Source organism: Cucurbita maxima, unplaced genomic scaffold (genome assembly GCF_002738345.1).
Source record: "Cucurbita maxima cultivar Rimu unplaced genomic scaffold, Cmax_1.0 Cma_Scf00007, whole genome shotgun sequence".
Classification (NCBI taxonomy): domain Eukaryota; kingdom Viridiplantae; phylum Streptophyta; class Magnoliopsida; order Cucurbitales; family Cucurbitaceae; genus Cucurbita; species Cucurbita maxima.
The window spans coordinates 6,138,629-6,152,385 of NW_019272023.1; the positions used below are offsets into that span (position 1 = coordinate 6,138,629).

Sequence of the window (13,757 nt, forward strand, 5' to 3'; positions counted from 1 at the left end):
CAAACTTCAGTTTATCAGATCCTCGTGAACTGTTGATTGCAGCAACAACAGTATACCACAGCTCGGGTAAAGATGACATCAAAATTACTGCTTTAATTTCATTTTTGAACCTAATTTCCATTGAGCTCAATTGACTGACAATCACGTTGAATTAATTTATATGATCGGCAACAAATCTACCTTCAGACATTTGTATATAATTGACGACAACTTGTTCGTAGCCGACGGATTTTCGTACATATTTGATAACACCTTCCATAGGCCTGATGTTGTCTTCTCTTTGATGATGTTGAACGTCGTGTTTCTGGACGGTGTCAACCAGATCAACCCTAAGGGCATGACAATCCTTGAGTTTCCTCTCTTCCGCGGTCATGGTATCCAGCTTCACCCCCAAAAAGAGTTTCTAAAGATCTTTCTGGTACATATTATCTTCAATCTGCATCATCTAGAAACTGATATCAAATCCGTCAAACTTTTAAATTCTTGTCTTTGAATTTCCCATCTTCACAGATCGTGGTGAATCTCGCCTCGCTCTGATACCAATTATTAGGATCACACAACAATGCACACACTCGATCTAAATAAACACAAAGAACATGATAGAGAAAATGTAAGGAGATATATTGACTAAAAGTTTTGTATTAATGACTTCAAGGTATGTATATCGCTGTAGGACATAGTTTCAGAATTATTTTCTTGGGATTGAGGTCCACCATACTTCGGCATGACATTACGAACATTACGAACATGCTCCGAAGAAGGAGCACCAAGTCTTTGAAGATGAAGATCCAATCTAGCTAGCTAGTAAGGCAGGTTAAAATTGAATTATTCTAATATGTTATCAAATAAACCAACAACCCAACAAAGAAACAAACTAACTATTTAAATTGAAATAATTGTGGGGGCATTTCATGAATCAAACTCAAGACCTCTTGCACCCAAAGCGAAAATCATACCACTAGACTAAATGCCCTTGTAGTGGATCAATCATTTTTAGTTGCTAGTCCATGTGTTTTGTGTGCCTCATGATTTGAAATTTATCCACGTGTGTTTTTTTTTTTTGTGCTTTAGAACCTACTATTATTGTCACGTTAATTTCACATTGTCCATCACATAATAAAATTTGTTCTTCAAATCAATTGGATGTACTTCAATTAATATTATTAAGAAATATTGACATAAATAAAGTTCATATCCTATAATTCCTACCTTACTTTTGAGATTATGAATGACCCCGCTCAAATTATTTTAGTTGAAGCTGCATTTCCACTAAAGCATATGCATTCCTTTGGGATAGATATTGAAACAATGCATTTGAATTTTAAGTAAAATTTCACCATGAACTAAGTTTTTGAAAACGACTTTTATTTTATATTTATTTTTTAATTTTAGTTTTCAAAACCTACATTGATATGTCAAAACTACATTGCTACACTTTAACAATATTTATATTGTAAAATGGGATTAACTTCTTTTTACTACTACGTTTACTTCTATCTCATGTTAAAAAAAAAAGTGCTAGTAAACATAATTCCTCTTTTATTGTTATATATACTTACTCCATTTGTATTTACTTCATTTTAAACAAGAGTTCACAGTAATTAATAAACCCATGTGCTTAATACATTCCCTAAAAAAACAAATTTGTTTGTATTAGGATAAATTACAATGAATAGGAAGAGAAATAATCCCGAAAATAAGTAGAAGGTTGAGAATTTTACTCAACCACACAATCGAACTTGATAGACTCATGTGCAATTCTACCTCCTACAATTGCTTGAAACTTAGAAATAGTAGAGATTATGCTTGAATTTTTAAGGGGAACTTCTCAACTTGATAGATCAATTTCATTTCTCTCAAATCTGATTTTTACATAATAATTTGAGAATATTTATAGCCCCCACAAAAAAAGTGAGTGGCCTGGATTTAATCTTAATCCCCTTAAATCTCCTCGTCAATTTGACCATTACATACTCTATGAATTAAAAATAAATAATGTTTTCTAACAGCTCATCTAATGATGCATACAACTTCATCCTTTACTTCAACGGTGTAATTCACTCACACTATGCTCTGCTTTCCTTGGAGTGAGAAGTGAATTGGGGATTTTCCATGGATACGAGTTCAAGGAGGGGTCTGAAATAGTTCTGGATCAATTTGTTGACTTTGATCTTGATTTATGATTTAAACCACATTCTAGAAGCGTTGGCCTCAGTGTCCTTTGCCTGGGTACACAGCAGGCTTGATCTTTATCACGATCATGGCTACAAAATATGCTTATCTGGGTTTTGCTCTTTTTTTGGGTCTCGCTCTTGCTGCATTGTCTCTAGATTCCGTTCCGTCGGGCTATAAAGGTAATTTTGAACACCAACCACATATCTTTTCAAGAAAGATGAAACAAGCAACTACGCAAACGGGGGCAGCAGACAGAATGGAACTATCAAACGAAGGGGAAGACGTCTACTGGCAGTAGGCCCGGGGAACGGGTTCAAGATACAATACAAAGAAAACAACATCACAGAACTAGCCCTAGCAATCAGAGCTGACGGAAACCTTATTATCGTACCGCTTCAAGTAGTTCACTGTATCAGTGTCAATGAATAAGGCTGTTCGTAGGTGACAGTTATGGAGATCGAATGGAATTGATAGCTTAAAGTCGTAGTTCAGGCTGTGTGCTTGAATTGACCTTTCGGGAGGAACGGGGCGCAAGGCAGGCTTTTCTTTTTTCTTTTTATCCACTCCAAGGCGGCTTTCGGAAGCAGCGAAAGTTATCAACAATCAAAATGCAAAATGAAAGGAATAACTAGTAGGGGAAATAGACCAAGCACTGATTCAATTCCAGCTGCTGATTACGATGTTGATTCAACAAGTTCGGATGGTAGGCTAGGGCTTGATGCAGCTTCGGCTGTGAACTCTGAAAAATCGACTACTAGCCACTATCTTATAGTCGAGAGCCTCTTCATGCTGAGAATGAGGATTAGACTGAAAGTATAAGAATATATAAGGGGAGCCAATACGTGAGGTAAGGGGTACTTTGATTTGGATCAGTTCAAATTGATCCAATTCCCACAACCTATGTAGTTCCATTTCTAGCATATCCCTACCTTATAGGCCACTCCAAAAGGATAGCATACAACTTGCATAGAAATATATGCCTTTCTAATTAGAACTTCACTTCAATAGGAAGGGCAGCAAAAAGCGAAGAGAACTTGACCTTGACAAAGAGCTAGCAAAAGATGAAAGGGGATGGAACAACATTCGTTTTTTTCCCTAGAACCTGCTATCTCTAATGCGTTCTAGTTTGCCTTTCCTTAGAATCGGTTATCAAAAGCAAAAGGCCTATCCCGCCGCTTTCACTTGATTGAAGGAATTTAACCTCGTCTACCAATAGTAGTTTAGTAGTTGGGTTGGAGCTCTATTTCCACTCCCGACCCCCTTTTAACGAGTGGATAAGGTGTGATATAAGGCAGAATAAGGACAATACTACGAGGCAATGCTAATTTTCTCTTTCTTAGAGGACCCCATCCTATAGTTATAGTATAATCTTTTTCCAAAAAATGGATTAACCAATAAAAGAAAGGATAAGATTAGACCGGGACCTTCCTTTAGAACCAAGTGGTGCTTCGAAACAAAGAAATGGAATCACTTCAAGCTCTTATGCACGAGCTTCGAAAGTGTAGATGTGAGAGAGACCTTCCTTGCTGCTACCTAGCCATACTGAAGCGAGAGCTTTGTTTTTCCTTGCTATTTTCACTATCCGACCGCTTTGCCTAATAAGAGAACCCCGAAAATCCCAACAATTGATCACTTTTGTCGTCGGAAGAGATCAAACTTTCTCCATTCGTCACCTCTATCATACTTAGAAAGAAGGTTTAGTGAGATTTAGTATTCAATGAATGCATAGATAAAATCGTGTATTGGATCGTGTATTGGATCTGACGATCAGAAGGCATCTAGGCCATACCATTCTATGGGGTTCGAATCCTCTACTAATCAGGCTATCAATGTATTAATAAAGCGGAAGACAGATCGATATTGGATTTTCACCGCACTCTAGGGATGGTTGGTTTCGACATTCAACCCCTTAGCTCGGGTGTAGGAAAACTCCGTAGAGATCATTGTTGATCCATTTGTGAACAAACACTCATATTGCAAGCTTTGCTCTATCTGAGTCTAGTGCCATTCTTTTCCTAAAAAGGGGATTGATTCTAACTAAGTTATTTGGCTTCCTTCTATAGCTGATATGCTCATGTATACCACCAACTTCAAGTAGATATGCGATAGTCTACCTTATTAGTTGCTTATTCTAACTAGTAGTAGCGCATATGCGACATGAAAGCAGATATGCCAGGAAAGAAGGCAGAGTAGCACTAGCGAGAATGGGATGGATGTCACTTGAAAGTCTGAAGAAAGAGAAAGGAGCGGTCCTTCTTTTGATGTATGCAAGGTATGCCAACTAAGAAGTTGCCTCAACATGTTGTGATAAGTGAGAAATCATCCATCTATGCACTCATGAAAGAGAGTTAGCTTCAGCCGAGACAGCTTTTACGTGTAGTCAAGTCTGAAGGAGAAGAGGGTTCTGGCAGATCTTTCCAATAGACTAGGGTGATTCGGGCATAGTTATGCCAAGGCTTAGCTTATCTTTGCTTCAGCTGAGGACGTTAGCTGTTCTCTAAGCCAAGTATCCATCAGAGAAGGGAATTCTCTATTAGTTACGGAGTGCGAACCCAATCTTGATATACATCTCCCTTGCTTTTCCGGAACAAGAAAGATTCTCCATATCTTTCCTCACTGAACCAACTTCTTGATTTGTCACACAAGTGAAGAAAGAATGGGCTTAGGTAGCTCTGTCATTGCCAAATCTTCCAAAACAAAAGGGCGAGCTTGTTGCTTCTATTTCGAGTTAGAAGAACTTATATTAAGATATTAATAGTCGTATCCGTTCCAAAGGAAAAGTGTCTTTCAGTCTCTTCCTCAGCATTAGAGTGTCTATTCCTTCACGCACAGGCGCAAAGCTCTTTCAGAGCCTCCTTCCTACGTGGCTTCCATCGATTATGGAGAAAGAGAATCTATTCATAGGCGAAGAAGAAGCGGGATGATGCTTTTTCCATGTTAAACCCAGCTTTTTCACTTTTGTTGACCTCGGGCTAAGTCGATACCTCAAAGAGGGGAGAGAAGAGAGCCTCAGTAGAAAACTGTTAGGCGCTTTCACCTTCTAAATAGGCAGTTTTGGGCAGCTTTCCCCTCTCTCTTTGCTTTATTGCTATTGGACATCCAGGCTAACTAGTCCAAGGGATAATTAGCGACCTGTACCTATATTGGATCGACATCCTTTCCTGCCGAAAACTCATTCCCCAGATAACTAATTCCTGCTACAAGGTAAAGGGCGATCCACGACATTAGCTTCTCACATTAGCTTATCAAATTCGTCTTTCCTTCTCTAGGGCTTCCTAGGATGCTCATTCATTTTAGCTTCTTGGCCTCATCTTGTTGAACCTGTTGTGGATAATGGTGGAAGGATTCAAATTCTTCCTTCGAGAGGTCTTTTGGATGAAGGAAAAGTGGAGTGGGAGTGCGGATCCCTAGTTATGGGTTTTAATCCGTTTCCCTCATAATCAGAAAAAGAAGTGAAGATAGAGTTGGTGGGGAAGGCTTTCCGGGGCGGCGAACAAGGAGATATGCCAGGTTTCGATACATGTCTAGTTGGCATAGTTGGAAGTTGCTTGGGAAGATCTGTGCTGGTAGGTAGACTTGCTGGGGGTTTTTGGTGACATAGATCCATAGGTATGTGCTTGCAATCGGCTCATAGAGCACTGCAGAAATCAAACTCAAGTCAAAGGGCTAAGGTGTAGTCAGCTTCCCCCCTCACGTTTCGGATTGCTAAGGTCAGATTCTTGAAACAACAGTCCTAGGAGGGCCGATTGATTGAACGAGATGGGATTCAATGCCTAGTCAAATTCAAGTAGAGTACGGGGCTTGTTTGCTCCTTCATATAGGTTTCGTGTAGGCGTCTTTCCATACGATCAATTGAATATTGGAAAATATAGATATTCACTACTATTGATATTTGAAACTTTAGACTAAAAGTATACTGCTTACTCATTTGATTTTATAGTTCTTCGGAATCCATATAGGTCGAGTGGGCCTTACGGTTTGCTTGCTTGGCTCTCAGTTGCCTTTAATTCAGGCGAATATAGCTCATAAATGAGATATTTGCATTAGATAGCTATTAGTAGGGGCGCATTGGTTAGCCCATGAGAGAGAGGCTGTGGGGTTGTTCGAGGTTGAGAGGAAAGCAATTGGAGGTGAAGGAACTCCACTCTCATCTAAGAAAGCGCCTCCGCGGGCACTCTTGCAATAGGAGAATATGCTTTTCATTCACCACTCTAGTGGACAGAGACAACTACTATCGGATTCAGTTGATCCAACCTTATGAGGTGCTTTAGTGCGCTAGGTGGTAGTTCAGCTCTAAGCGTCAACCAGTCAAAAGGAGAACTCATAGCCGGGGAGGAAGCCATTTCAAGGGAGAGAGAAAGTAAGATAATGAAGGGACTTTTGTATAGTTGATTATTTAGAAGTCACAAGAGGAAAAGAAGAGGAAGGCGAATCGGAATTGAGAAGAAATAGAAAAAGAAAGAAGAGAACTACTATCTGAGACTGTGTGAAAGAAAAGAAGAAGAAGAAAGATGAACCGGAACCAAACAAAGAAGAAACTAAACAAGAATGAGACGAAACGAAAGAAGAAAAGAAACCGATATTCACCTATTGATGAATTAGACTGATTGAACTATGAATGAGAGTGAACATGAAGTAATGACGAAAGAGAAAACCTTAACCTTTTCCTCTATTCAGTTATGTATGGTTCGTTAAATAGTAGGGAAACTCCTGAACTCAATTACTTCTATTTATTTATTCACTGTAAAAGATATTAATACTCCTTTTATTCATTGGAACCACTTACTCATTCTTCTTTTCCTATATTACCTGACCTATACCCTCTGGAACAGCTCTTTCTCCTTTCTTCCTTTCACTCTTTTACTGACTCTCTGGTAAATCAGTTAAAGCAGCTATAATTCATTTACTCAACGACTGAAGGGTTGAACTAACTATTTTATGGTCTCTCATTGCTTCGCTCTCCTCTTTATTCTTGCTTAAACCCGGTAATTAGGTCTTTCTTTGATTCTTTCTCTGATCCTTTCTTGCTTGAACCTGGTAACTAGGTCTTTTATTCTTTCTCTGATCTGGATCCTTTCCCTATTCTTGAGCAGTAAACATAGGTTGTATGATCCGCTCCTTATACTCTATTCCCTAATCCCTTATTATTTCATTAAGGAGGTAAACTAGGTCTTGTGGCTTCGCACCTTTCCTATGCATTCTCCTGAATCTCTCCAACAAGTCAATACTCAACCTCACCAAACCTTTTCCCTTCAAACAAAGACTGTAAAGAAGAGTCCATTCATTAGCAGCTGCTTTACCTATTTACATACCTATTACCTTCTTTAATTAAGAGGACATATGGCCGGTCTGTCTCTTCTCTCTCTTTGCTTTCCTTCACCTTTTGTAACTGCTTCACTCGTTCACCTTCAAGTGTTTGTTTCAAGTCAAGACGAAACATTCCTTACTCCTTTACTGTGTTTGAGGGAGACAAAAGCAAGACAAGAAAGATGCATTCTCCTTGACAATAGGGGGAGTCAATACATTCAATCCTTAGCTGCTTTCTTTACAGGAGGGGAGTAAATTCATTAGGAGCTTTGAAAGACGAAAGTTGAACCTTCTCTTCTTGAACAAGGTCAAATCCAATTCAAAGATGGAAGAGAAAAAGATTGATTAATTCGACTGATGTAACTCGGTCTCGCAATTCCATTGCCTGAACTACTGAAGGAACTCGATAAATAGGCTTCTCTCCTTCACTTTCTTTGTTTACGAGGAGGTAAATAGAATAGATGGTTGATTGAACGAGGTAATTCTGAAGGAAAGCCGAAAGCAAGACAAGATAAGATTCATTCTCTTTAACTCCCTCCCAGATTGAACAAGGTAAAGCTATTCCATTGCCTATTTATTCCAACATTCGGTAATGAGGAAGGAAAGACGAAACCTTAAACCTTTGACTCTATTCCCAGACCTGTTACCTTATTGATTAACCTTCCCTTCACCTTTGGCAATATTCCCTATTTATTCCTTCAAACACAATAAACAAAGACTCAACTAAAGATGAATTATCTTTTACAGTGAAAGAAGAAATTCAAGAGTTAGCAGCTTTGAAAGACGAAACTCAAGTAAGATTCATTCGAGTTCAGACTCAACTCTCGATTCATTCGATTGAACTACTTGTTTCGTTATTGTGAGTTATTCTTTCACAGTAAACTCGGTAAACTCAATCAATCACTACTTACTCAATCAAAACCCTTTTCCTAAACCTATCCAACTCGAGTTTCACTATCTTTTTTCCTTCACCTTCTTGAACTGTAAACAAGGTGTGTCTCGAATGTTTTCTTTCCTTCTCACCTTTAAAGACTGGGTAAAGCATATTCTTTCTCCTTCACTTGTCCCTATTTCTTCTTTAGAAGACTGTAAACTAAGAGCAATACTCCTTTCTTATTCATGAGAGTGAACTGTCAGATTCAACCTCAAACCGGAACCGGAACCCAATCTTCTTCACCTGTCCCTATTTCTTCTTTTTCATCTCTTTCTCCTTAATTCTTGTGAGTTATTATTGAACAGTAAACAAGGTAGGTGTGTCTCGAATCTATTCTTTGTAATTTTTCTTTCACCTATCTATTTAACTGATTGAAATGTAAACAAGGAAGAAAATAAATCATTATGAAATCCTGAACCAGAACCGGAACAAAGAAGGGAGGGAGAGGAAAGAGACTGCACTACTGAACCTTCACCGGAGATAGAGTAGAGAAAGAAGGGAGATAACACATTAATCAGACTCAACCTATCCCACAAATAGTCTTTAAATGGAGATGACACATTAATTAGACTTGACAGTTCTAGAAGGGATATTAATGCGGAATTAGCAGCTTTTCCAGCCGAAGGCAAGAAAGCTGAACCTATCCTTTAACTGTTTTCAAGAAAGAGTAAATTAATGAAGACGCTACTGAACCCGGAACCCTGACGAGAAAGAAGAAGAATCAGATATTCTTTTCCTTTACAGGGGAGGAAATGAATGAAAGAAAAATCAGCTCCGAAACTCAATCACCTGTCCCCGGATCCTTGTCTCACTGCTGGCTTCTTTTCTCTTCCTTCTTAACTACTCCGAAACAGTAAGGAAAGACGAAACAAGAATAAATGAATTAGCTATTGTTGAACCCGAACCTCTATTGTCGAAACCTTATACTCAATCACCTTTACTGACTGGAGAGGAAATTCATTAGCTTAACTCCTTTACAGAGAAAGAAGAAATTCAGCAAGACAAGCTTAATGAGAGTGAACCTATCTTTATAGTTCAAGAAGAAATTAAGGGAGAAGAAGAATGCGCTACTGAACGATCAAACACTCTTTCACTCGGTAAAAGCCAAAGAGAAAGGGGAAAGAACACCCAGACTGTCTACTCTTCTCTTATGTGTGTGGTCATGGGCTTTCCCTTCTGTAAAGTCTATAAGGATTATAAGGATCCAGTCTGGGCTAAGCCCCGTCCCCCTCTTAGTTCAATTTCGCTCGAAAGAAATGGTAATTTGTCTTCTCTTCATTTTCCATTCACTTATATTCTCTTCTTCTTCGATTCCTTTCCATTAAGGTAGGTAGAGACTAACTAAATCGAAATTCATCCGATGTGAAGAAAACCAACCACTTATAGGACTGCGATAACGTCCATCGGAAAGAGGCTACGTATGAGTTTATCAACGATAGGTATTACTTTCAATACATATCTTTTCGTTACACTCATTCAGTCGAGCTGCTTTCGCTCCTCGAAAGGAAGTCAACGTTAATTTCTATGTTTATAGTGGAACACTAGAAAGAATGAAAACCTAGACCAGTAGTACTAGCGAGGGGGAGACCACCGATAATTCACCAATGGGGACTATGAAAAGAAAAGCAGTTTAGCGCCTTTTTTCAAACTCCCTATCGAAAGTGTCCATTAAGACAATATTGAATAAGACCCTGAACCCCTTAACACAAAGTCAATCTCAGCACAAGAGCCTCAACAAGTCATACAACTTTTGTTAGCCGAAATTATGGAAGATAGGTACGAAGCAAGGGATGGAAGCTAGCCTTGCTCTTAGCTCTTACGATAGGTAGTACCTTACTCATTTACTATAAGTTTCATGTTCCTGGATTGATCGAATGTAGTGCACATCTTCTTAGGTGAAATTGGCTTGGTGTTTAGTGTGGGCTGTCTCCCCTATCAAAAAATAGTCAGAGTAAAGAGAAGGAAAGGGGGTGGAGAAATTGGTCGACTCATCAGGCTCACGGGTGAGGAGAAGACTCAACTCTTCATTTTACCCAGCATGATAAGCCCCGTCACCTCTCTGTCTCCAGCCATCATTCTATTCTTAGATAATCCAAGCAGCAGTTCCACCAACAACTAGCATCTATTAGTTAAGGTTAAGTGGTTGGGGTACGGGACGCGGAAGCATAAGGAGTGATAGCAACAATTGATCCTGATATGGTTTTCTCAAGACCAAGAGCATTCCTACCTAGGGGATTTAGATTAAGAACAACCAATGGTGGAGTGATCTTAATCAGCCAAATAAGAATTACAAGACAGGCTATATGCCAGAGTGAAAGGAAGGCAAACATGTGGGGGCTAATATGATGGCACAATCCTGGAAAGCAAAGACAAGCGAATATGGACAGCGATAACGAGAGTTCGAGTAGAAGGCTGGTTTGTAGTACGAAGGTAGGAGTAGGAGAGGTGAGTAAGGAAGGAGTTCTTTCTTTTTTTCTTTTTAGTAAGAAGGCAAAGTAGCTGAATCATCTGCAAGCTGGACACTGACTAAGCGCAATGCTCGGAAATCAGAAACTGGGAAAACGTGAACTAAATTCAAGCTTGCTTCGCATGAAGTACGCATTCAGTTAATGGCATTTAGGTTTGTCATGCTTTGGAATCTAGTTAATAAGTGAGCATGAAGCTTTGGCTCTGTCAGTCATATCTTTCTTATCTCCCTCTCGAGACAAAGAATAAAAGAATAAAGGGGGTGGAAGTTGACTATTCCCAACAGGCGAATTTGTGGGGATCTATTATAGCAAAGAGGTTCAGTATGCAAAAAAACTTGGGTTACAAGGTTATACCAGAGATTCTGATTTGAAAAGTGTTCTAGTCCTTTTCTCAAAATGTATCTCATCACTACAAGTAGATAAAAATCTAATCAATCTAAGAAGAAAGGTGAAGAAGCTTTGTCTTATATAGAATTCTTCTTCTTATGAACGCACTATACTATATGGGAGATTAGGTATTAATCTAGAAAGTAGAGTAACTGAGATAAGATATACGCACTAGAGAGAGATTTGAAGAATTGATAAAGAGTCAATCTTTCTTCAATATTAAGAATCTGGGCGATCATTACTTTTGACTTATAAGATAAAGACTATTGATGTTAACGACATTGACTGGAATCCACCTAGAATTAGCTGTTCAAATGTCGGCTGCTATTACAGTTTATTCATATCCACAAGTACATTTTTCAGAGAAAACTATTACTGAATACTATTACTATACTGACTCAGCTGTTCCAGTAAGTCCAATACTTGAAGAAGAGCTTTCATCGACTAAATTGGGAAAATGAATGAGTATAAAGTAGAGACTGGTTACTTCTTAGCACCTAAATCCTATCTATTAGTGAGTCAAAATGATGATATACTTTTCTACTTAAACACAAAGGTCTAGCTAAAGACTTAGTAAGTCGTGAGTGGTATCAATCAAAATACAATGAACTCAACCAGAGTGAAGTAATTACATATACGCGTAATTTCTTGGTTGATAGAAAAAAAGCAAATTAGTTTGAAAAAAGATATGAATATCAATCTTAGAATCAAAATGGATAGAAAAAGAGATCTAGTCTATGATCATAATCATCTTTTGGTTAATACTCAACCTAAATAAAGAAATAACAGACTTATGTGGGTCTAATTAACAAACTTAAATAGGATGAACTGAAAGAAAAAGAAGATAGAGACGAAAAGTTCCGACTGTAAAGTATAAATTATATAAACTAAAACGTAATAGAATAATAAGAATAATAGAAGAAGAACCAATAAAAGGTGACTCATATTAGATTAGATATCTAATACAGAATGAAGAGAAAAATGTATCAAATTGCTTGATTTTGCTTTCTATGTTATATAAATCATAATAATATGACACAAGCGTTTTATTCTAGTCGGGCGACGAAAGGATTCCTCTATTTGATCTCGCCTGAAGAAGGAGGAGATTTCTTTGCCCTTGACAAATAATCTTTACCTTTGAGAGCGGGCCCCTGAAGAAATATGCTACAGATGATTTCGCTGCAGTTATTCCTCCACTTCTTCTTGGCATCAAAGAAAGCTTCCTTTTATTCCTTGCATCAACAAGGCAATCCCGCAGAAAGGCTATTGACTTGGCTGATTCGACAAGGAGGAATCCATTCAAACAACTCCCATTCCTATCTTAACACAAAGAACAAGAAAAAGGAGGGGGTTTCTTTCTATCCATTACTTTGAATAATCATAAAGGCTTACTAAACCAACAAGATATGAGTCAGAAAGATCACATCTCCTTGAAGTACAGCGGAGGAAAACTTCTCGTTGTTGATCCTGCAAGAACCGCTACCGACACCGACTCTATCTTAACGACCGGTAAAAGCCCTCTTTCTAGGATATGTCACTGCTCGGGGAGGAATTCATTCTACTCCAAATCACCTCTTCCTTTATTTCAATTTGAGAAAGAAGTCAATTTATCCAGATTCAAGTTAACCTAATAGTTAATAGTGCAGCGGATTCTGTAAGATCGAAGGAATTTGATTGATATCCCAATGAGAAATGAGAATGAATAGAATATATAAAGGATTTAATCCAGTCTCAAGCCAACTTTCTTTACCGGATCTTGAGAGGTCTGCCCGTCCGGTGAGAGAATCCACTTCTAAAATCGTTTCCAATAAAACTTGGTTAGAATTGTATTGCAGGGATGTTCTCAAAAGCGACTTTCTAGCAGCTTTCCATGCTTATGACCCTTCCTATGATTGATTCCTTAAGGAAAAAAATAGAACATTTTAGTCACCAGATAAATAAGACTTATAGATTGATGTTTAGTCATATTCATTCATGTTAAAGTCATGGGTGTTATCAAGTAGTATTCTTTTATGAGTATATGCTACCCTGGTATTCAACTATATTAACTCATAGAAAGTGAAGCGTATAGTTAGATTCTTGATTTTGCTAAAAGCAGGGCAACCACATTTCTTTCTTCTTGCTCACTATACTTGACTATCATGTTTGCAACACTATTTAAGGTATCCATAGAGCTGGAAGAGAGAACCTGCCTCAGATCTACTTTTTTTTTTAGGAACTGAGCAAATGGACCTCTAAACGAAATTCGGTAGAACTACATTGGGTCTGATACCAATACTATTTCCATCATTACTATAACCAACCTTAGAAGATCTCATTTTTTATCTTGAGTAGGTTATGTAGGCACTCGTTCCTACTCGGGTATAGCAGTTGGAAATGGCGGGCTCGACCTTTGACCAAAAATCAAATTAATGAATGAACTACACTGACGACGGCGGCTAGAAGGGATTGTTATACCAGCGCAGCCAGACCAGATTCTATAATGA

The 13,757-nt window shown here is 38.3% G+C and overlaps 1 pseudogene; it reads left to right on the forward strand.

Moving 5' to 3' along the window:
• The first annotated feature begins 2,790 nt into the window (after nt 1-2,790).
• Nucleotides 2,791-13,757, forward strand: part of LOC111482023 — an 85,214-nt pseudogene continuing 74,247 nt past the window's right edge.